This window comes from Pseudophryne corroboree, chromosome 8 (genome assembly GCF_028390025.1).
Source record: "Pseudophryne corroboree isolate aPseCor3 chromosome 8, aPseCor3.hap2, whole genome shotgun sequence".
Taxonomy (NCBI): domain Eukaryota; kingdom Metazoa; phylum Chordata; class Amphibia; order Anura; family Myobatrachidae; genus Pseudophryne; species Pseudophryne corroboree.
This window is the reverse complement of record NC_086451.1, coordinates 365,555,615-365,577,559: the sequence shown is the minus strand read 5'-3', so window position 1 is coordinate 365,577,559 and position 21,945 is coordinate 365,555,615. Positions and strand designations below refer to the sequence as shown.

At 45.2% G+C, this 21,945-nt stretch overlaps 1 long non-coding RNA gene and 1 pseudogene across 1 annotated transcript in view; both read right to left on the bottom strand.

Moving 5' to 3' along the window:
* LOC134947810 (uncharacterized) overlaps positions 1 to 21,945 on the bottom strand; it is a 67,912-nt gene that overhangs the window by 27,481 nt on the left and 18,486 nt on the right. The window lies entirely within an intron of this gene.
* On the bottom strand, positions 14,212 to 14,330 carry LOC134951823 (5S ribosomal RNA; annotated as a pseudogene).

Genomic DNA, 21,945 nt, shown 5'->3' with positions numbered 1-21,945 from the left:
ATTCCTCCGGAGGATCCTTGAGTGGTAAGCCTGCTGTTGCTACCACCGCTGCTGTTGTTGCTGCTGGGAGTTGATCATCATCCCAGAGGGAAAGTCGGAAGACCACTTGTACTATTTCCAGTAAGCAATTGACTGTCCAACAGTCCTTTGTGAGGAATATGAAATATGACAGCAGTCATCCTTTTGCAAAGCAGATAACTGAGGCCTTGACAGCTATGTTTTTGTTAGACGTGCATCCGGTATCCGCCATTAGTTCAGTGGGTCTTAGAGAATTGTTTGAGGTACTGTGTCCTCTGTATCAAATCCCATCTAGGTTCCACTTCTCTAGGCAGGCGATACTGAGAATGTACACAGACATCAGAAAAAGAGTCACCAGTGTACAACAAAATGCGGTTGTATCCAGTGTCCACTTAACCACATACACACATACATGTGGACAAGTGGAACAGGGCATACTAAAGACTATATGACTGTGACAGCCCACTGGGCAGCTGTATTGCCTCCCGCAGCAACAACAACAGCAGCGGCACCAGTAGTAGCATCTCGCAAACGCCAACTCGTTCCTAGGCAGGCTACGCTATGTATCACCGCTTTCCGTAAGAGGCACACTGCTCACAACCTCTTACGGAAACTGAGTAACATCATTGCAGAATGGCTTACCCCAATTGGACTCTCCTTGGGATTTGTGATATTGGACAACGCCATCAAATTACATCTGGGCAAATTCCAGCATGTCCCACGTTTTGCACATACAATTAATTTGGTGGTGCAGAATTGTTTTTAAACATGACAGGGGTGTGCAGGAGATGTTGTCGGTGGTGCTTAAAATTGCGGGCCACTTTTGGCATTCTGCCACTGCATGCCAAAGAGTGGAGCGCCAGCAAATACTCCTGAACCTGCCCTGCCATCAACTGAAGCAAGAGGTGGTAACGAGGTGGAATTCAACACTCTATATGCTTCAGAGGATGGAGGAGCAGCAAAAGGCCATTCAAGCCTATACATCCACCTACGATATAGGCAAAGGAGGGGTAATGCACCTGACTCAAGCGCAGTGGAGAATGATTTCTGTCTTGTGCAAGGTTCTCCAACCCTTCCAACTTGCCACACGTGAAGTCAGTTCAGACACTGCCAGCTTGAGTCAGGTCATTCCCTTCATCATGCTTTTGCAGAAGCAGATGGAAAAACTGAAGGAGGAGCTAAGGCGGAGCGTTTCCGCAAAGTACGTGGGACTTGTGGATGGAGCCCTTCATTCGCTTTGCCAGGATTCAAGAGTGGTCAATCTGTTGAAATCAAAGCACTATATTTTGGCCACCGTGCTCAATCCTAGGTTTAAAGCCTACGTTGTATCTCTGTTTACAGCAGACACAAGTGTGCAGAGGTGCAAAGACCTGCTGGTTAGTAAAATGTCAACTCAAGCGGAACGTGACCCGTCAACAGCTCGTCCTTCAATTTCTCCCGCCACTGGGGCTGCAAGGAAAAGGATAACATTTCCTAGCCCACCCACTGGCGGTGATGCAGGGCAGTCAGGAGCGAAAGCTGACATCTGGTCCGGACTGAAGGACCTGCCAACGACTGAAGGACCTACTGTCACTGCATATGATTCTGTCACCACTGAAATAATGGTGGAGGATTATATGAGTGACAGCATCAAAGTAGGCATGTCAGACAGTCCGTATGTATACTGGCAGGAAAAAGAGGCAATTTGGATGCCCTTGCACAAACTGGCTTTATTTCACCTAAGTTGCCCTCCCTCCAGTGTGAACTCTGAAAGAGTGTTTAATGCAGCCGGTAACCTTGTCATCGATCTGCGTAGGAGGTTACTTAATACTCTGTGAGGAGGAGGATGTACACAGTGAAAGGGGTGAGGAATCGGAGGATGAGGTCGACATCTTGCCTCTGTAGAGCCAGTTTGAGCAAGGAGAGATTGATTGCTTCTTTTTTGGTGGGGGACCAAACAAATCAGTCATTTCAGCCACAGTCATGTGGCAGACCCTGTCGCAGAAATGATTGGTTTGTTAAAGTGTGCATGTCCTGTATATACAACATATGGGTGGGTGGGAGGGCCCAAGGACAATTCCATCTTGCACCTCTTTTTCTTCTTTGCATCATGTGCTGTTTGGGGACTAGTTTTTTTAAGTGCCATCCTGTCTCTAACTGCAGTGCCACTTCTAGGTGGGGCAGGTGTTTGTTCTGCACACTTGTGTCGCTTAGCTTAGTCATACAGCTACCTCATTGCACCTCTTTTTCTTCTTTGCATCATGTGCTGTTTGGGGACAATTTTTTAAATCTGCCATCCTGTCTGCCACTGCAGTGCAATTCCTAGATGGGCCAGGTGTTTGTGCCGCACACTTGTGTTGCTTAGTTTGGCCATCCAGCTACCTCATTGCACCTCTTTTTCTTCTTTGCATCATGTGCTGTTTGGGGCCTATATTTTAAATCTGTCATCCTGTCTGCCACTGTAGTGCCACTCCTAGATGGGCCAGGTGTTTGTGCCGCACACTTGTGTCGCTTAGCTTGGCCATCCAGCTACCTAATAGCACCTCTTTTTCTTCTTTGCATCATGTGCTGTTTGGGGTCTAGTTTTTGAATAGTGCCATCTTGTCTGCAACTGCAGTGCCACTCCTAGATGGGCCAGGTGTTTGTGCCGCACACTTGTGTCGCTTAGCTTAGTCATACAGACACCTCAGTGTAACTTTTAGGCATACAAACAATATTGGGGTAAATTTACTAACATTCGTAATTTTCGGAAAAAGGTCAAAGTTCAATCACGAATGACATCGAAAGTGTAAAACTGCAACTTTTTGAATTTATTACGCCTAATTTACTAAGCTGTCGTATTCGGATTTTTCATTTGTTCCGATGTCGATGTCATTCGGGTTTTTTTCCCGTTTTTTATGGCAGTGATTAGCAAAACACTGCTGACTTTATCACAATGAATCTCGGCCGGATCTGTGTGATCCGTGCTGGGGTTCATTTTTTTTTTTTTTTTTTAAATAAACACTGTAAAACTTTAAAAAAAATTGCGTGGGGTCCCCCCTCCTAAGCATAACCAGCCTCGGGCTCTTTGAGCCGATCCTGGTTGCAGAAATATGGGGAAAAAAATGACATGGGTTCCCCCATATTTAAGCAACCAGCATCGGGCTCTGCGCCTGGTCCTGGTTCCAAATATATGGGGGACAAAAAGAGTAGGGGTCCCCCGTATTTTTAAAACCAGCACCGGGCTCCACTAGCTGGACAGATAATGCCACAGCCGGGGGTCACTTTTATATAGTGCCCTGCGGCCGTGGCATCAAAAATCCAACTAGTCACCCCTGGCCGGGGTACCCTGGGGGAGTGGGGACCCCTTCAATCAAGGGGTCCCCCCCCCAGCCACCCAAGGGCCAGGGGTGAAGCCCGAGGCTGTCCCCCCCATCCAATTGGCTGCGGATGGGGGGCTGATAGCCTTTTGTGAAAATGAAAAGATATTGTTTTTAGTAGCAGTACTACAAGGCCCAGCAAGCCTCCCCCGCATGCTGGTACTTGGAGAACCACAAGTACCAGCATGCGGCGGAAAAACGGGCCCGCTGGTACCTGTAGTACTACTACTAAAAAAATACCCAAAAAAAGACAATACACACACCTTGAAAGTAAAGTTTTATTACATACATCCACACAAACATACATACATACTTACCTTATGTTCACACGAGGATCGGTCCTCTTCTCCAGTAGAATCCATGGGGTACCTGTTGAATAAATTCTACTCACCAGATCCAGGGTCCCAGGCTCCTCGTAGCATCCATTTGTAATCCACATACTTGAATAAAATAAAAAAACGGAAAGCCGAGCCACGCACTGAAAGGGGACCCATGTTTGCACATGGGACCCCTTTCCCCGAATGCCAGAAACCCACTCTGACTGATGTCTAAGTGGGTTTCTTCAGCCAATCAGGGAGCGCCACGTTGTAGCACCCTCCTGATCGGCTGTGTGCTCCTGTACTGTCTGACAGGCGGCACACGGCAGTGTTACAATGTAGCGCCTATGCGCTCCATTGTAACCAATGGTGGGAACTTTGTGGTCAGCGGTGAGGTCACTTTCGGTCAACCGCTGACTACAAAGTTCCCACCATTGGTTACAATGGAGCGCATAGGCGCTACATTGTAACACTGCCGTGTGCCGCCTGTCAGACAGTACAGGAGCACACAGCCGCTCAGGAGGGTGCTACAACGTGGCGCTCCCTGATTGGCTGAAGAAACCCACTTAGACATCAGTCAGAGTGGGTTTCTGGCATTCGGGGAAAGGGGGCCCATGTGCAAACATGGGTCCCCTTTCAGTGCGTGGCTCGGCTTTCCGTTTTTTTATTTTATTCAAGTACGTGGATTACAAATGGATGCTACGAGGAGCCTGGGACCCTGGATCTGGTGAGTAGAATTTATTCAACAGGTACCCCTTGGATTCTACTGGAGAAGAGGACCGATCCTCGTGTGAACATAAGGTAAGTATGTATGTATGTTTGTGTGGATGTATGTAATAAAACTTTACTTTCAAGGTGTGTGTGTATTGTCTTTTTTTGGGTATTTTTTTAGTAGTAGTACTACAGGTACCAGTGGGCCCGTTTTTCCGCCGCATGCTGGTACTTGTGGTTCTCCAAGTACCAGCATGCGGGGGAGGCTTGCTGGGCCTTGTAGTACTGCTACTAAAAACAATATCTTTTCATTTTCACAAAAGGCTATCAGCCCCCCATCCGCAGCCAATTGGATGGGGGGGACAGCCTCGGGCTTCACCCCTGGCCCTTGGGTGGCTGGGGGGGGGACCCCTTGATTGAAGGGGTCCCCACTCCCCCAGGGTACCCCGGCCAGGGGTGACTAGTTGGATTTTTGATGCCACGGCCGCAGGGCACTATATAAAAGTGACCCCCGGCTGTGGCATTATCTGTCCAGCTAGTGGAGCCCGGTGCTGGTTTTAAAAATACGGGGGACCCCTACTCTTTTTGTCCCCCGTATTTTTGGAACCAGGACCAGGCGCAGAGCCCGATGCTGGTTGCTTAAATATGGGGGAACCCCTGTCAATTTTTTCCCCATATTTCTGCAACCAGGATCGGCTCAAAGAGCCCGAGGCTGGTTATGCTTAGGAGGGGGGACCCCACGCAATTTTTTTAAAGAAAATAACCACTTTCCCACCCCTTCCCACTGATATACATTCACGGACCTCATGGATCCCTGCATGCCTATACAATCACGGATTAAAAAAAGCAGGTCTGGTTTTTTTTAGCACTTTTTTACGAGTTGTCATTTTTCACGGCAGTGTTTGTTTTTTTTTTTGCTTTGCACTTCTTAGTAAATTACCGAGATTCATACTTAAACAGCCACGTTTTGACCGATGGTGTATTCATTCATTTTTTTTTTTTGTTGGACTTCCAAAAAATTACGAATGCCCTCATCACTGCCGTGATTATTGCTTAGTAAATTACCGAGATGACACTTTGATGAAAAAACGGCATCTCGGTCAAAATCGGGACCTTAGTAAATTTACCCCATTGTGAGGTGTGAGATGTTCAGAATAGACTGGAAATTAGTGGAAATGAATGTTATTGAGGTTTATAATACCGTAGGAGCAAAATTACCCCCAAATTCTGTGATTTTAGCTGTTTTTATGTTTTTTCAAAAATCATCCCGATCCAAAACCAAAACACGAAAGGGTGGTTTTGGCAAAACCAAGCCAAAACCAAAACACGAAAGTGGAATTGGAACCAAAACCAAAACACAAAACACAAAAAGTGCCAGCCACACATCTCTATACTCAATTATGTAATCTTAGCAGTGTAATTCTGTATATTAGTAAAGATATGTTCTTGCATGTACCATGTCATACTCATGCAGTGTGATCACTGTTTTACCTTTTGTATGGCGCTGCGGAGCCTGTGTGGTGCCATATAAATAAATGATAATGAGAGTTACTCTAACCCAAATTTACACGTTGCCTGGGGCCCCCTTAGGGTTTTAATCTACTTCAGGCTTTTGGCACTGCAGGTTTAATTGGCGGTAAAAATAGAGATCATTGATTGCTATAGTGAACCAATATTAGAATACACGGACAATTTCCCAAATGCTTGATGGGTCATGAAAACTACTGGTGCTGTTCATGGTTTGTCAAGCTTTCAGGAAGGTGTCGGTGTGTACTGACAGTAAATTCAGAATAGTAGGAAGCTGTTTCATTCAGCACAGGTGGCACAGTACATATTTTGTCAGATGAAAATCACTGTATACACCAGACTGACATTCTTTGGTTTTGTGGAAGTAAGCCACAACAAGATACTGTAGAACCAATATTAAAATATGAGGTTCTATTCTATATATAGTAGAGATGTGCACCGGAAATTTTTCGGGTTTTGTGTTTTGGTTTTGGATTCGGTTCCACGGCTGTGTTTTGGATTCGGACGCGTTTTGGCAAAACCTCCCTGAAATTTTTTTGTCGGATTTGGGGATGTTTTCAAAAACCCCTCAAAAACAGCTTAAATCATAGAATTTGGGGGTAATTTTGATCCTATAGTATTATTAACCTCAATAACCACAATTTCCAATCATTTCCAGTCTATTCTGAACACCTTACACCTCACAATACTATTATTAGTCCTAAAATTTGCACAGAGGTCGCTGGATGACTAAGCAAAGCAACCCAAGAGGGCGGCACAAACACCTGGCCCATCTAGGAGTGGCACTGCAGTGTCAGACAGGATGGCACTTAAAAAAAATTGGCCCCAAACAGCACATGATGCAAAGAAAAGAGAAAAAGAGGTGCACTGTGGTCGCTGGACGGCTAAGCTAAGCGACACAAACACCTCAATATCACAGGAATTATTAATTCTAATCAATGGTATTATTGGTCCAAATCACTGGAAGAAAATGACAAAATCACTGGAATTATTCGTTCTAATCAATTGTATTATTGGTCCAAATCACTGGAAGAAAATGACAAAATCACTGGAATTATTTGTTCTAATCAATGGTATTATTGGTCCAAACAGTGCCGTAACTAGGAATTTTAGCGCTGTGTGCAAGAAACGGCATTGGCACCCCCCCCCCATGCAAGACAGGGGCAGTGCGTGCCATAGGCACTACGGTGCACAGTAGTCTCCATTATTCAAATTACGCTGCACAGTAGCGCCACTACACCAGGTAGAGACCCTTTTATACATTACAGCAGACAGTCCCCCTTTTACACATTACAGCAGACAGTCCCCCTTTTTACACATTACGGCAGACAGCGTCCCCTTTTTTTACACATTACGGCAGACAGCGTCCCTTTTTTTACACATTACGGCAGACAGCGTTCCCCTTTTTTACATATTACAGCAGACCGCGTCCCCTTTTTTACACATTACGGCAGACAGCGTCCCCTTTTTTACACATTACAGCAGACAGCGTCCCCCTTTTTTACACATTACAGCAGACAGCGTCCCCTTTTTTACACATTACCGCAGACAGCGTCCCCTTTTTACACATTACGGCAGACAGCGTCCCCTTTTTTACACAGTACGGCAGAAAACGTCCCCTTTTTTTACACATTATGGCAGACAGCGTCCCCTTTTTTACACATTATGGCAGACAGCATCCCCCTTTTTTACACATTACGGCAGACAGCGTCCCCGTTTTTACACATTATGGCAGACAGCGTCCCCCTTTTTTACACATTACAGCAGACAGCGTCCCCTTTTTACACATTACGGAAGACAGCGTACCCTTTTTACATATTACAGCAGACAGCGTCCCCGTTTTTACACATTACGGCAGACGGTGTCCCCCTTTATACACATTGCAGCTGCCAGCGTCCCTCTTTTTACACATTGTGGCCGCCAGTCCCCCTTTTTACACATTACGGCAGCCAGGCCCCCTTTTTACACCTTACGGCAGATGGTGTCCCCCTTTTTACACATTGCGGCAGCCAGTCCCCCTTTTTACACATTACGGCAGACGGTGTCCCCCTGAGAGAGAGAAAGAAAGAGAGAGAGAGAGAGAGATACTTACCATCTCCCCGCTGACAGGCTCCTCGTGCTGGCAGCTCCCTCGGTGAAGGCATCGGACAAGGAGGAGGATGGAGGAAGACTGGAGCCGCGGCAGCGCTATGTCATTTGTAGTAAGCGCCGCTGCAGCAGTCACCTCTCCTTCCGTATAGGCTGCCCGGCGCAGCTGTAAATGTTGGGATGGAGGAACCCCATCCCAGCATTCACAGCGGCGCCAGGCAGCCTATACGGAAGGAGAGGGGACTGCTGTAGAGGCACTTACTACCAATGACATAGCGCTGCTGCAGCTCCAGTCCCCCTCCCTCCTCCTCCTTCTCCGCTGCCCGGCGCGGCTGCTGCTCGCTCCTCTCCAGCACCGGCACACAACAGAGGCGGCATGTAAGGAGTCAATTTGACTCATTACATGCCGCTGGCCATTGCACCCTCAGGGCAACTGCGCTGTGTGCCAGGCACACCTGGCACACACGTAGTTACGGCCCTGGGTCCAAATCACTGGAAGAAAATGACAAAATCACTGGAATTATTCGTTCTAATCAATGGTATTATTGGTCCAAATCACTGGAAGAAAATGACAAAATCACTGGAATTATTCGTTCTAATCAATGGTATTATTGGTCCAAATCACTGGAAGGAAATGACAAAATCACTGGAATTATTTGTTCTAATCAATGGTATTATTAGTCCAAATCACTGGAAGGAAATGACAAAATCACTGGAATTATTCGTAAACATTTGTAGAAAGTCGCTGCTTTCTGATTACAGAAATGCTCAGATATTCCTGCGAATCCACAATCCCTTCCCAGAGGAAAAAGAAATTGAGAAACCGTTGTTTGAGAACGTTTGTTCTCTTTCCCTTACAAAGGAACAAACAACTTTCCAAGAAGACTGACGTTTTTGGGATTATGGAGACATAATGTTTTTGAATATAAATCCTAAAGCAGGTGGTGTATTAGAGTAAATGAGTGCAAGAGACCAGTCATGCAGTTTCTGAAATATTATTGCAAAATGTTACTGTATTTCATAAGCACTCATTCCTAACTCTGCTAAGTACTGTTTGGTAAACTGTATCTGGCTTCCATGACGTAGTTGTCCATTATTTCAGCTTCCATTGACCTTTTTGAAAGCGGTAGAAGTTATCGATTCTTTTTTTTTATTTTCCCCTATTTTTAATTTTCTTCTGCATAGCCCAGTAAAATGTTGCAATGTTAAATGTTAAGTATTGACTTGTGCCTTCTGGGGGTCCACTTCTTCACCAAACCCAGCCAAATCTCATCCTAACCCTCTGTTCCACGTTCTCTATGTACCCCATCTGTGTCACCCATGTCTGTCTACCCCTCCCCTTTAGATTGTAAACTCTCACGAGCAGGGCCCTCTTCCCTCATGTGCTTATCCTTTGTCTTACTTTAATAATCTTCAACTGTACCACATCCAGCAGTCTTCTGCCACCTGATACTCATTCCAGTGTCATCTGCTGATGTAACTATGTTTATTTACCCTGTACTTGTCCTATTCTGTCATCAACTGTAAATTGCTGTTTTCCTGTTTGATTATTTATGTACTCTGTATTTGGGTGCTGCGGAACCCTTGTGGCGCCATATAAATAAAGGATAATAATAATAATAATAATATAGGGTGTATAATCCCCAGGTGTATGTCACACATCGTTCAGTACAGATTACAGGATGTATAATCACCAGGTGTATAACACACTTCGCACAGTACAGTATATAGGGTGTATAATCCCCAGGTGTATCTCACACATCGCTCAGTATAGTATATAGGGTGTACAATCCCCTGGTGTATCTCACAGATCACACAGTACAGTATATAGGGTGTATAATCCCCAGGTGTATCTCACACATCGCACAGTACAGTATATAGGGTGTACAATCCCCAGGTGTATCTCACACATCACACAGTACAGTATATAGGGTGTATAATCCCCAGGTGTATCGCACACATCGCTCAGTACAGTATATAGGGTGTATAATCCCCAGATGTATCTCACACATCGCTCAGTACAGATTACAGGATGTATATCACCAGGTGTATAACACACATCGCACAGTACAGTATATAGGGTGTATAATCCCCGGGTGCATCTCACACATCGCTCAGTACAGTACATAGGGTATACAATCCTCAGGTATATCTCACACATCACACAGTACAGTATATATGGTGTATAATCCCCAGGTGTATCTCACACATAACACAGTACAGTATATAGGGTGTATAATCCCCAGGTGTATCTCACACATCGCTCAGTACAGATTACAGGATTTATAAAATCACCAGGTGTATAACACACATCGCACAGTACAGTATACATGCTGGTCACAACAATGCAGCAGATATTGAGCACTGATCAGGATACTAGAAGTGACACAGAGCTGCAAGATACAGCAATGGCCTACTGTACTGTACTATATGTATACTGCTGGTCACCAAAATGCTGCACTGTCCTACTATATACTGCTGACAATAATGCAGCACAGAGATAGTATACTTGACACAGAACTGCAAGATACAGCAATGGCCTACTGTACTGTACTATATGTATACTGCTGGTCACCAAAATGCAGTACACTGAGCACAGATATTTGCAGCACACTGAGCACAGATATTTGCAGCACACTGAGCACAGATTACGGAGTTTTCAGGGAGAGAATGCAGCCACGTCCTCTACGTTCAATCTCCAATGCACGAGTGAAAATGGCGGAGATGCGCGGCTCTTTATATAGAATACAAATCTCTCGAGAATCCGACAGCGGGATGATGACATTCTGGTGCATTCGGGTTAACCGAGCAAGGCGGGAAGATCCGAGGCTGCCTCAGAACCGTGTAAAATAGGTGAAGTTCGGGGGAGTTCGGATCTCGGAGAACCGAACCCGCTCATCTCTAATATATAGTTTGCTTAACAGAGTCCATTCTGGTTGAATCTATACAAAGCAGATTCAGATCTACTATCTAATGTACAAACAGGCCTCAGTCTTGGTAACACACAGACATAGACATCGTGACTGGTATGTGATCTGTCCTCAATAATACAGGACACCCTAAATAAAAGCTCCCATGAATTTGAATCAGAAAAAACAACACATCCTTGTTTAGTGGCGTAACTAGAAATTTTTCTCCCCCAAGCCAAAAAATTCTCTGGCGCCCCCCTTCCCCCATAATTGGCACTAGCAAAACGATGAATCTTCATGCGCCGAAGATGCGCGCCTGCAAAAAGGGGCGTGGTCTTGCATAAATGGGCGTGGTTTTGCATAAATGGGGGTGGTTTTGCAGGAAAAGACTACCTTATACCCCAGTTTTGCAACCTGCACGCCCAGACGTTGGTCACCACAGGAAAAAATAATAATCCTGATTCATGCCCCTTACATTATTTGTAATTTTTCCTCTGTATAGTAATGCCCAGTATACATTATGCCACATACTTCAATGGCCCTTAGACATTATGCCACACACAATAATGCCCATGACACAATTTGCCACACACCATAATGCCCCCGACACATTATGCCACACACCTTAATGCCTGTGACACATTATGCCACACACCGCAATGCCCTTTATACATTATGCCACACACTGCAATGCCCCTGAGACATTATACCACATACCACAATAACCGTGACATAGTATGCCAAACACCGTAATGCCTGTGACACATTATGACACACACCGCAATGTCCGTGATACATTATGCCACACACCACAATGCCCATTACACATTAAGTCCTACAGTAAGGCTTCTAAATACTTTTAAAATACCTGCTCGTTGCCAGAGGTTTCATGCTTTTGGTTCCATGCACGGTGCTAGGGGTTTTCATGTTCAGGGTGTCATGCTCGTTGCCAGGGGTTTCATGCAGTAGGTGTTATGCTTGTTGCCAGAGGTATCATGTGCTGGGTTTCAAGCTTGTTGCCAGGTGGTAATATTCGTTGCCAGGGGTTTCATGCAGTGGGTGTCATACCCGTTGCTAGAGGGTAATGTTTGTTGCCAGGGATTTCATGAGCTGGGTTTTGTGCTTGTAACCAGGGGGTAATGCTTGTTGCTAGGGCTGTGATCCCTGTACCACATATGCCCCCAGTGCCAGATTTTCCCCCACAGTGCCAAGTACACATATACCCCCAGTGCCAAATATGTCCCCCAGTGCCAAATATGCCCCCCAGTGCTAAATATGCTCCCACAGTGCCAAATATGCCCCCGCAGGGCCAAATATGCCTCCCCCCAAGTGCCAAATATGCTCCCCCAGTGCCAAATATGCCCCCCCAAGTGCCAAATATGTTCCCCCAGTGCTAAATATGCCCATCCCACCCAGTGCCAAATTTGCTCCCCTAGTGCCAAACATGTTCCCCCAAGTGCCAAATATGCCCCCCCAGTGCCAAACATGCCCCTCCAAGTGCCAAATATGTTCCCCCAGTGCCAAATATGCCCCCCCACATTGCCAAATATTCTCCCCCAGTGCCAGGTACCCCCCGGGCTTCCCCGCTGCTGTGCTATTTTGGGAAGAAGGGACACGGAGGGCACAGCGCGCCCCTCTCCTTTGTGTTCCTCCTGCGTCTCCGGCGGCAGCGGCGTGTCTGTCAAATGAAGTACCCGTTCATGAGCCAATCAGAGCTCACGAACGGGCACTTCATTTAACAGACACGCCGCTGCCGCTGGAGACCCAGGAGGGATACACAGGAGAGGCGCGCGCTGTGCCCTCCGTGTCCCTTCTTCCCAAAACAATCAGTGGTGGCGGCTAGGGTGCCCCGCAGCCCTGCACACCTCCAATCGATCGCAGGGGCTGCGGGGCCCTAGTTATGCCACTGTCCTTGTGACATGTAGCTTACTCAGTCGATACAGGCCATACAAGGCCATAAAATACAGAAACAAATGTGTATTTTTGCTACTGTACAGTAGGTGCATGAAGAAAATTTTTTTGGGAGTAACAATTTCTAGTGTGAATAATTTGGACAGTACTAGTATTAATGGTATGTATAGAATCCTTATATAAAATGATATACAGTACTGTACAAGTGCAAATAATAAGGTAGCCAAATAATGAAGTTTGAAGCTATATAAGCACCTGGGTTTATTATAAAATGGCCAAAACAACTTATTTAGGTGCTAGCAGGAGCGTAGCAAAAACTTTGTGGGCCCCATAGCAACATTTTGATGGGGCCCACGTCCCAATGCTTCTAGAAAGACACCTCTCTGCAGCAGTTGTTTGATTTTATGCCCTATAATAGTGCCCTAGTTCATTTTCTGAACCATAGTAAAGCCTTATTTAATGTAGTAGTACCCTAGTTTCTTTTATGAATCACAGTATAGTGCTGAAGTTCACCCTATGTCACATTTCAGAGCTGCCAGTACACATTATGCCACACAGTACCCCCAATTCACATTATGATATTTAGTACTCCCTGTTCATATTGTGCCTCATTACAGTGCCTCGGTTCATATTATATAACATTAAAATGCCATCCAGTTAATTTTATACCATACTACAATGAGCAGGTCCAGGGGCATACCTATATATATTGCAGGCCCCAAGGAAAACATTTGAAATTACCAGATAAAGGCAAAAAATTTATATAACACATGTAACTTTGACAGGGAATGTGGGTTCCTCTTAGCTCTGGGCCCGATAGCAGCTGCTCTGCTTGCACCTATGGTAGCTACGCCCTTGGGCCTAGTATATATATATATGTAATAAAATTACTTTGGTTCCAAAATATATCAGCAAAGGAAGGGTTAGATTAGGGATGCTGCACAGGACTTTGTAGTAATGAAAAATAATATATGGTTTGGTCGGTTTCTGAGAAGACCGACAACATAGACTATTGTCTAGCATGAATCACTGTCTGCCAGTAGTGCACAAACTTATTGGGTAGTTTAAATAGTGATTGTCAGTGGTGCTCCCATGAGTTATTGGATATAATACAATATGCAGGTAAAGAGAGGAAAGAAGTAACCTATGGTGGGAGCACTCTAACTCAGAAACAAATTGGTAATGATTGCTTAATTAAAACATAACTTTTATTAGTTAAATATTTAATATAGAAACACAGATAGACCCAAAATTAACAGCTGTTTTCAGTGAACCATAGTGGTTTCTAATTCAGTGAAGATGTTAATGAAATCGTGATACATTATGCATAAATGCTTGGTATATATCAGATACCAAGTGGAGCAGACCTTTTGCTTGTGTGGTACAAAGGGTAACCTACAACACCTGGTATTCCCAGGTGGTCTCCCAACCAAGTACTGACCAGGCCCAACACTGTATCGCTTCCAAGATCAGATGAGATTGGGCATGTACAGTGTAGTATGGTAGTAGGTTGCTTTTAACCATAAAGTTTAAGGTGCCACTGTTATAGAGGAAATATTGAGTCACTTTTGATGAAGGTCCTGATTTCTCTCGCAATTACAATACCTAACTGGTATGTAGAATGATCGTCATTTCGCCAATTTGCAATGCAGTTATAAGGGTATTCAGATGGGTTAAATCATCTGGTCAGTTATAGTCAATATGTGAGAGACTATATAAATATAGGCTTCTAATACCAATTAGAGGTATGAGGCATGGGTGTCTCAGTGCTGATCAGATCACCTCTTTGATGGAAGGGCAACCATACAATTCTAAATACAAGCTGAAACTGTGATGACCTCACCCTTCTGCTGTTCTCCCGTCATGCCAAAGTGGATGGTATAGGATGGGGAATGAGAGAGGGCAGGGCACAGCTGTACAGGTTGAAAACAAGAGAAGGCAGACGTATCAACACTGTGGTCGCAGGGAGACAGCCTTGATGTGAACAAAACCACAGTGCAAGTAGTACGTCTCTATCCTTATTCCAAGGTGCGATATTGTCATTTATGGAGGACAAGGAAACATAGAAGACTGACATATATAGTCTAAATCATATGTACAATAATTTATATTGACACAAACTAATGATTATCATGTGTGGATATGTGTCCTTGTTAATCCTGTCCTGGTACTCCGTCCCTTGTGTGCACAAATGGTTACCTGTGATAATGGTCCCAACTTAAATCACTTCATCTTTAAACAATTAAAGTCAAAGTCAAGTTCTAGATGACATTATGTTTCACACTACTGTATGTAAACCTTATAAAGCTTTTTTCTAAAATAATTTCTTTTTTTTTAAAAATAAACTTTCCACATATCTACGAAACTTATCAATATTAGAGATGAGCGGGTTCGGTTCTCCGAGATCCAAACCCCCCCGAAATTCACCTATTTTACACGGTTCCGAGGCAGCCTCGGATCTTCCCGCCTTGCTCGGTTAACCCGAACGCGCCCGAAACGTCATCATCCCGCTGTCGGATTCTCGCGAGATTCGTATTCTATATAAAGAGCCACGTGTCGCCGCCATTTTCACTCGTGCATTGGAGATTGAACGGCGAGGACGTGGCTGCGTTCTCTCCCTGAAAAGCTCCGTAATCTGTGCTCAGTGTGCTGCAAATATGTGTGCTCAGTGTGCTGCAAATATCTGTACTCAGTGTGCTGAAAATATCTACGCTCTCTGCCTGAAAACGCTCCATATCTGTGCTCAGTGTGCTGCATTGTGGGGACTGGGGACCACCAGTATATAATTATAGTAGTACAGTACAGTAGGCCATTGCTGTATCTTGCAGCTCTGTGTCAATTATACTATCCATATCTGTGCTGCATTATTGTGAGCAGTATATAGTAGTACAGTCCAGCATTTTGGTGACCAGCAGTATACATATAGTACAGCACAGTAGGCCATTGCTGCATCTTGCAGCTCTGTGTCAAGTATACTATCTCTGTGCTGCATTATTGTGAGCAGTATATAGTAGGACAGTGCAGCATTTTGGTGACCAGCAGTATACATATAGTACAGTACAGTATAGTACAGTAGGCCATTGCAGTATCTTGCAGCTCTGTGTCAAGTATACTATCTCTGTGCTGCATTATTGTGAGCAGTATATAGTAGGACAGTGCAGCATTTTGGTGACCAGCAGTATACTTATAGTACAGTACAGTAGGCCATTGCTGTATCTTGCAGCTCTGTGTCAAGTATACTATCTCTGTGCTGCATTATTGTGAGCAGTATATAGTAGGACAGTGCAGCATTTTGGTGACCAGCAGTATACATATAGTACAGTACAGTAGGCCATTGCAGTATCTAGCAGCTCTGTGTCAAGTATACTATCTCTGTGCTGCATTATTGTGATCAGTATATAGTAGGACAGTGCAGGATTTTGGTGACCAGCAGTATACATATAGTACAGTAAAGTAGGCCATTGCTGTATCTTGCAGCTCTGTGTCAAGTATACTATCTCTGTGCTGCATTATTGTGAGCAGTATATAGTAGGACAGTGCAGCATTTTGGTGACCAGCAGTATACATATAGTACACTACAGTATGCCATTGCTGTATCTTGCAGCTCTGTGTCACTTCTAGTATCCTGATCAGTGCTGAATATCTGCTGCATTGTTGTGACCAGCATGTATACTGTACTGTGCGACGTGTGTTATACACCTGGTGATTTTATACATCCTGTAATCTGTACTGAGCGATGTGTGAAATACACCTGGGGATTATACACCCTATATACTGTACTGTGTGATGTGTGAGATACACCTGGGGATTGTACACCCTATATACTGTACTGAGCGATGTGTGAGATACACCTGGGGATTATACACCCTATATACTGTACTGTGCGATGTGTGTTATACACCTGGTGATTATACATCCTGTAATCTGTACTGAGCGATGTGTGAGATACACCTGGGGATTATACACCCTATGGGGGGTGATTCCGAGTTGTTTGCTCGCTAGCTGCTTTTAGCAGCATTGCACACGCTAAGCCACCGCCCTCTGGGAGTGTATCTTAGCATAGCAGAATTGCGAATGAAAGATTTGACAATTTTCTCGTAACGATTACCCCGCAGTTTCTGAGTAGCTCCAGACTTACTCAGCCATTGCGACCAGCTCTGTCCTTTTCGTTCCTGGTTTGCCGTCACAAACACACCCAGCGTTCGCCCAGCCACTCCCCCGTTTCTCCAGCCACTCCCGCGTTTTTCCCTGAAACGCCTGCGTTTTTCCGCACACTCCCAGAAAACGGCCAGTTTCCGCCCAGAAACACCCACTTCCTGTCAATCACACTACGATCAGCAGAACGATGAAAAAACTTTGTTAAGTCGTGAGTAAAATACCAAACTTTTGTGCTAATTTACTTGGCGCAGGCACACTGTGTATATTGCGCATGCGCAGATTGCGACTAATCGCCCCGTAGTGAAAAAAACGAGCGAACAACTCGGAATGACCCCCTATATACTGTACTGTGTGATGTGTGAGATACACCTGGGGATTGTACACCCTATGGCCCTCATTCCGAGTTGATCGCTCGCAAGGCGATTTTAGCAGAGTTACACACGCTAAGCCGCCGCCTACTGGGAGTGAATCTTAGCTTCTTAAAATTGCGACCGATGTATTCGCAATATTGCGATTACTAACTACTTAGCAGTTTCAGAGTAGCTTCAGACTTACTCTGCCTGTGCGATCAGTTCAGTGCTTGTCGTTCCTGGTTTGACGTCACAAACACACCCAGCGTTCGCCCAGACACTCCCCCGTTTCCCCGGCCACTCCTGCATTTTTTCCGGAAACGGTAGCGTTTTTCCCCGCACGCCCATAAAACGGCCTGTTTCCGCCCAGTAACACCCATTTCCTGTCAATCACATTACGATCGCCGGAGCGATGAAAAAGCCGTGAGTAAAAATACTATCTCCATTGTAAAATTACTTGGCGCAGTCGCAGTGCGAATATTGCGCATGCGTACTAAGCGGAATTTCTCTGCGATGCGATGAAAAATACCGAGCGATCAACTCGGAATGAGGGCCTATATTCTGTACTGAGTGATGTGTGAGATACACCTGGGGATTATACACCCTATATACTGTACTGTGCGAAGTGTGTTATACACCAGGTGATTATACATCCTGTAATCTGTACTGAGCGATGTGTGAGATAAACCTGGGGATTATACACCCTATATACTGTACTGTGTGATGTGTGAGATACACCTGGGGATTATACACCCTATATTATTATTATTATCCTTTATTTATATGGCGCCACAAGGGTTCCGCAGCGCCCAATTACAGAGTACATAAATAATCAAACAGGAAAACAGCAACTTACAGTTGATGACAGTTTAGGACAAGTACAGGGTAAATAAACATAGTTACATCAGCAGATGACACTTGAATAAGTATCAGGTGGCAGAAGACTGCTGGATGTGGTACAGTTGAAGATTATTAAAGTAAGACAAAGGATAAGCACATGAGGGAAGAGGGCCCTTCTCGTGAGAGCTTACAATCTAAAGGGGAGGGGTAGACAGACATGGGTGACACAGATGGGGTACATAGAGAACGTGGAACAGAGGGTTAGGATAAGATTTGTCTGGGTTTGGTGAAGAAGTGAACCCCCAGAAGGCACAAGTTAATACTTAACATTGCAACATTTTACTGGGCTATGCAGGAGAAAATAAAAATAGGGGAAAATAAAAAAAAGAATCAATAACTTCTACCGCTTTCAAAAAGGTCAATGGAAGCTGAAATAATGGACAACTACCTCATGGAAGCCAGATACAGTATACCAAACAGTACTTAGCAGAGTTAGGAATGAGTGCTTATGAAATACAGTAACATTTTGTAATAATATTTCAGAAACTGCATGGCTGGTCTCTTGCACTCATTTGCTCTAATACACCACCTGCTTCTTGGAAAGTGGTTTGATCCTTTGTAAGGGAAAGAGAACAAACGTTCTCAAACAACGGTTTCTCAATTTCTTATTCCTCTGGGAAGGGATTGTGGATTCGCAGGAATATCTGAGAATTTCTGTAATCAGAAAGCAGCGACTATCAACAAATGTTTAGGAATAATTCCAGTGATTTTGTCATTTTCTTTCAGTGATTTGGACCAACAATAATACCATTGATTAGAACAAATAATTCCAGTGATATTGAGGTGTTTGTGTCGCTTAGCTTAGTCGTCCAGCGACCATAGTGCAAGTCTTTTTCTCTTTTCTTTGCATCATGTGCTGTTTGGGGCCAATTTTTTTAAGTGCCATCCTGTCTGACACTGCAGTGCCACTCCTAGATGGGCCAGGTGTTTGTGCCGCCCTCTTGGGTCGCTTTGCTTAGTCATCCAGCGACCTTGGTGCAAATTTTAGGACTAAAAATAGTATTGTGAGGTGTGAGGTGCTCAGAGTAGACTAGGAATGAGTGGAAATTGTGGCTATTGAGGTTAATAATACTATAGGATCAAAATTACCCCCAAATTCTATGATTTAAGCTGTTTTTGACGTGTTTTTGAAAAAAAAACACCCGAATCCAAAACACACCCGAATCCGACAAAAAAATTTCAGGGAGGTTTTGCCAAAACGCGTCCGAATCCAAAACACGTCCGCGGAACCGAATCCAAAACCAAAACACAAAACCCGAAAAATTTCCGGTGCACATCTCTAAATTCAATATACATGTATTTTTCTTCAAAAATAGGCCCACTAACTTTTCTTACATGTTTCACTTTATATAATTTTTGCAACACCTTTCCTTTTTGTCACATACTTTTGTCGATATTTATTACACTTCACACGTATGTTTCCCTGTCCTCCATACATGACAATATCGCACCTTGGGATAAAGATAGAGACATACTACTTGCGCTGTGATTTTGTTCACATCAAGGGCAGTGCTTAAAGTGGTCCTAGAGAGGTGATGGAACTCACCCACACTCCCTAAGGCGCATATGTAATAGAGTTATTGCGCGTGCTGGAGGCGCGCATCACAAAAAGGGGTGTGGTCTCAAAATGGGGCGTGGCCACACAATAGTTATAATGCCCACAGTAGCAGCACCCCGTAATACACATGATGCCCATAGCAGTAGCGCCCCTTATACAATACCCACAGTAGTAGTGCTCCTTATGCAATGTCCACTGTACTGGTAGTGCCCACAGTGGTAGTGCCCCTTATATAGAGCCCATAGTAGTGGTGCCCCTTATGCAATACCCGCAATAGTAGTGCCCCTTATGTCCCCAGGAGTGATGCCCCTTATGAAGTGCCCCCTTTACAATGCCCTCATTAGAAGTGCCCCCAGTAGTAATGCCCTTAATGGTAATGCCCCTGTGTAGTATTGCCCCCAGCAGTACTGTTGCCTTTAGTAATGCCCCCAGTCATTTGGCCCCATGTAGTTTAGCCCCAGTAGTTATGCCCCCCCGTGGTAATGCCCCTGCAGTTATGACCCCAGTTGTTTAGCCCCTGTAATTTAGCCCCCATGTAGTTTGCCATTAGTAATGCCCCCAGTAGTTTAGCCCCAGTAGTTTGCCCACTTGTAGTTTAGCACCCAGTAGTAATGCCCCCAGTCGTAATGCCCCCCCTGTAGTTTTCCCCCTTGTAGTTCAGCCCCTGTAGTTATGCCCCCTTTTAGTTTGCCCCCTTTTAGTTGAGCCCCCAGTAGTAATGCCCCCAGTAGTTTAACCCCTGTAGTTATGCCCCCAGTAGTTTATCCCCCCTGTAGTTTGCCCCCAAGTAGTAATACCCCTGTAGTTATACCCCAGTAGTAATGCCCTCCTTTAATTTGCCCCAGTAGTAATATCCCCAGTAGTTTAGCCCCTGTAGTTATGCCCCCTTGTAGTAATGCCCCCAAGTAGTAATGCCCCCAAGTAGTAATGCCCTCCTGTAGATTGCCCCCAGTAGTAATGCCTGCCTGTAGTTTACCCCCAGTAGTTAACCCCTGTTAGTAATGCTCCCAGTAGTAAGCCCCTGTTAGTAATGCCCCCAGTAGTTAGCCCCATGTAGTTTAGCCCCCAAGTAGTAATGCCCCCAGTAGTTTAACCCCTGTAGTTATGCCCCAGTAGTTTAGCCCCCCTGTAGTTTGCCCCCAAGTAGTAATGCACCTGTAGTTATGCCCCCAGTAGTTATACCCCCAGTAGTAATGCCCTCCTGCAGTTTGCCCCCAGTAGTAATGCCCTCCTGTAGTTTGCCCCCAGTAGTAAGCCCCCATTAGTCATGCCCCCAGTAGTAAGCCCCTGTTAGTAAGCCCCCATGTAGTTTAGCCCCCAGTACTTTAACCCCTGTAGTTATGCCCACTTGTAGTTTGCCCCAAGTAGTAATGTCCCTGTAGTTATACCCCCAGTAGTAATGCCCTCCTGTAGTTTGTCCCCAGTAGTTAGCCTCCGTTAGTAATGCCCCCAGTAGTAAATCCCCCCAGTAGTTTGCCCACAGTAGTAAAGGCCCCCAGTAGTTTGCCCCCAGTAGTTTGCCCACGGTAGTAAAGCTCCTAGTAGTAATGCCCCCCCAGTAGTAATGCCCTCAGTAGATGCGCCGCTACACATTGGGGAAACAAAAAAACAAAAAACACCATACTCACGAGCCCCGCTCTCGCATCTGACCGCTGCACTGCAGTCCTTCAGGCTTCCGCTCAACACACACTGACAGAGCCGGAAGCCGGAGCTCAGTACTGATCTTCTATTTCCGGCTGACACTGTGGAGAGGGAGCCGGGCGCCCGCTGGTAATACAATCTCAGCGGGCGCCCAGCATCTTCCAGCGGCGCCGGCACACTTCGGGTTAGGTGAGCCAGAGGAGGCGGAACTGCATTCCATCTCCAAGTGGAACTGACGGAACGCAGTTCCGCCCCGTTACGGCTCACTTTAACCGCTGATCAAGGGTGTCTCCCCGCGACCACAGTGTTGATATGTCTACCTTCTCTTTTTTCAAGCTGTACTGCTGTGCCCTGCCCTCTCTCATTCCCCGTCCTATACCAACCACTTTGGCATGACGGGAGAACAGCAGAAGGGTGAGGTCATCACAGTTTCAGCTTGTATTTAGAATTGTATGGTTGCACTTCCATCAAAGAGGTGATCTGATCAGCATTGAGACACCCATGACTCATACCTCTAAT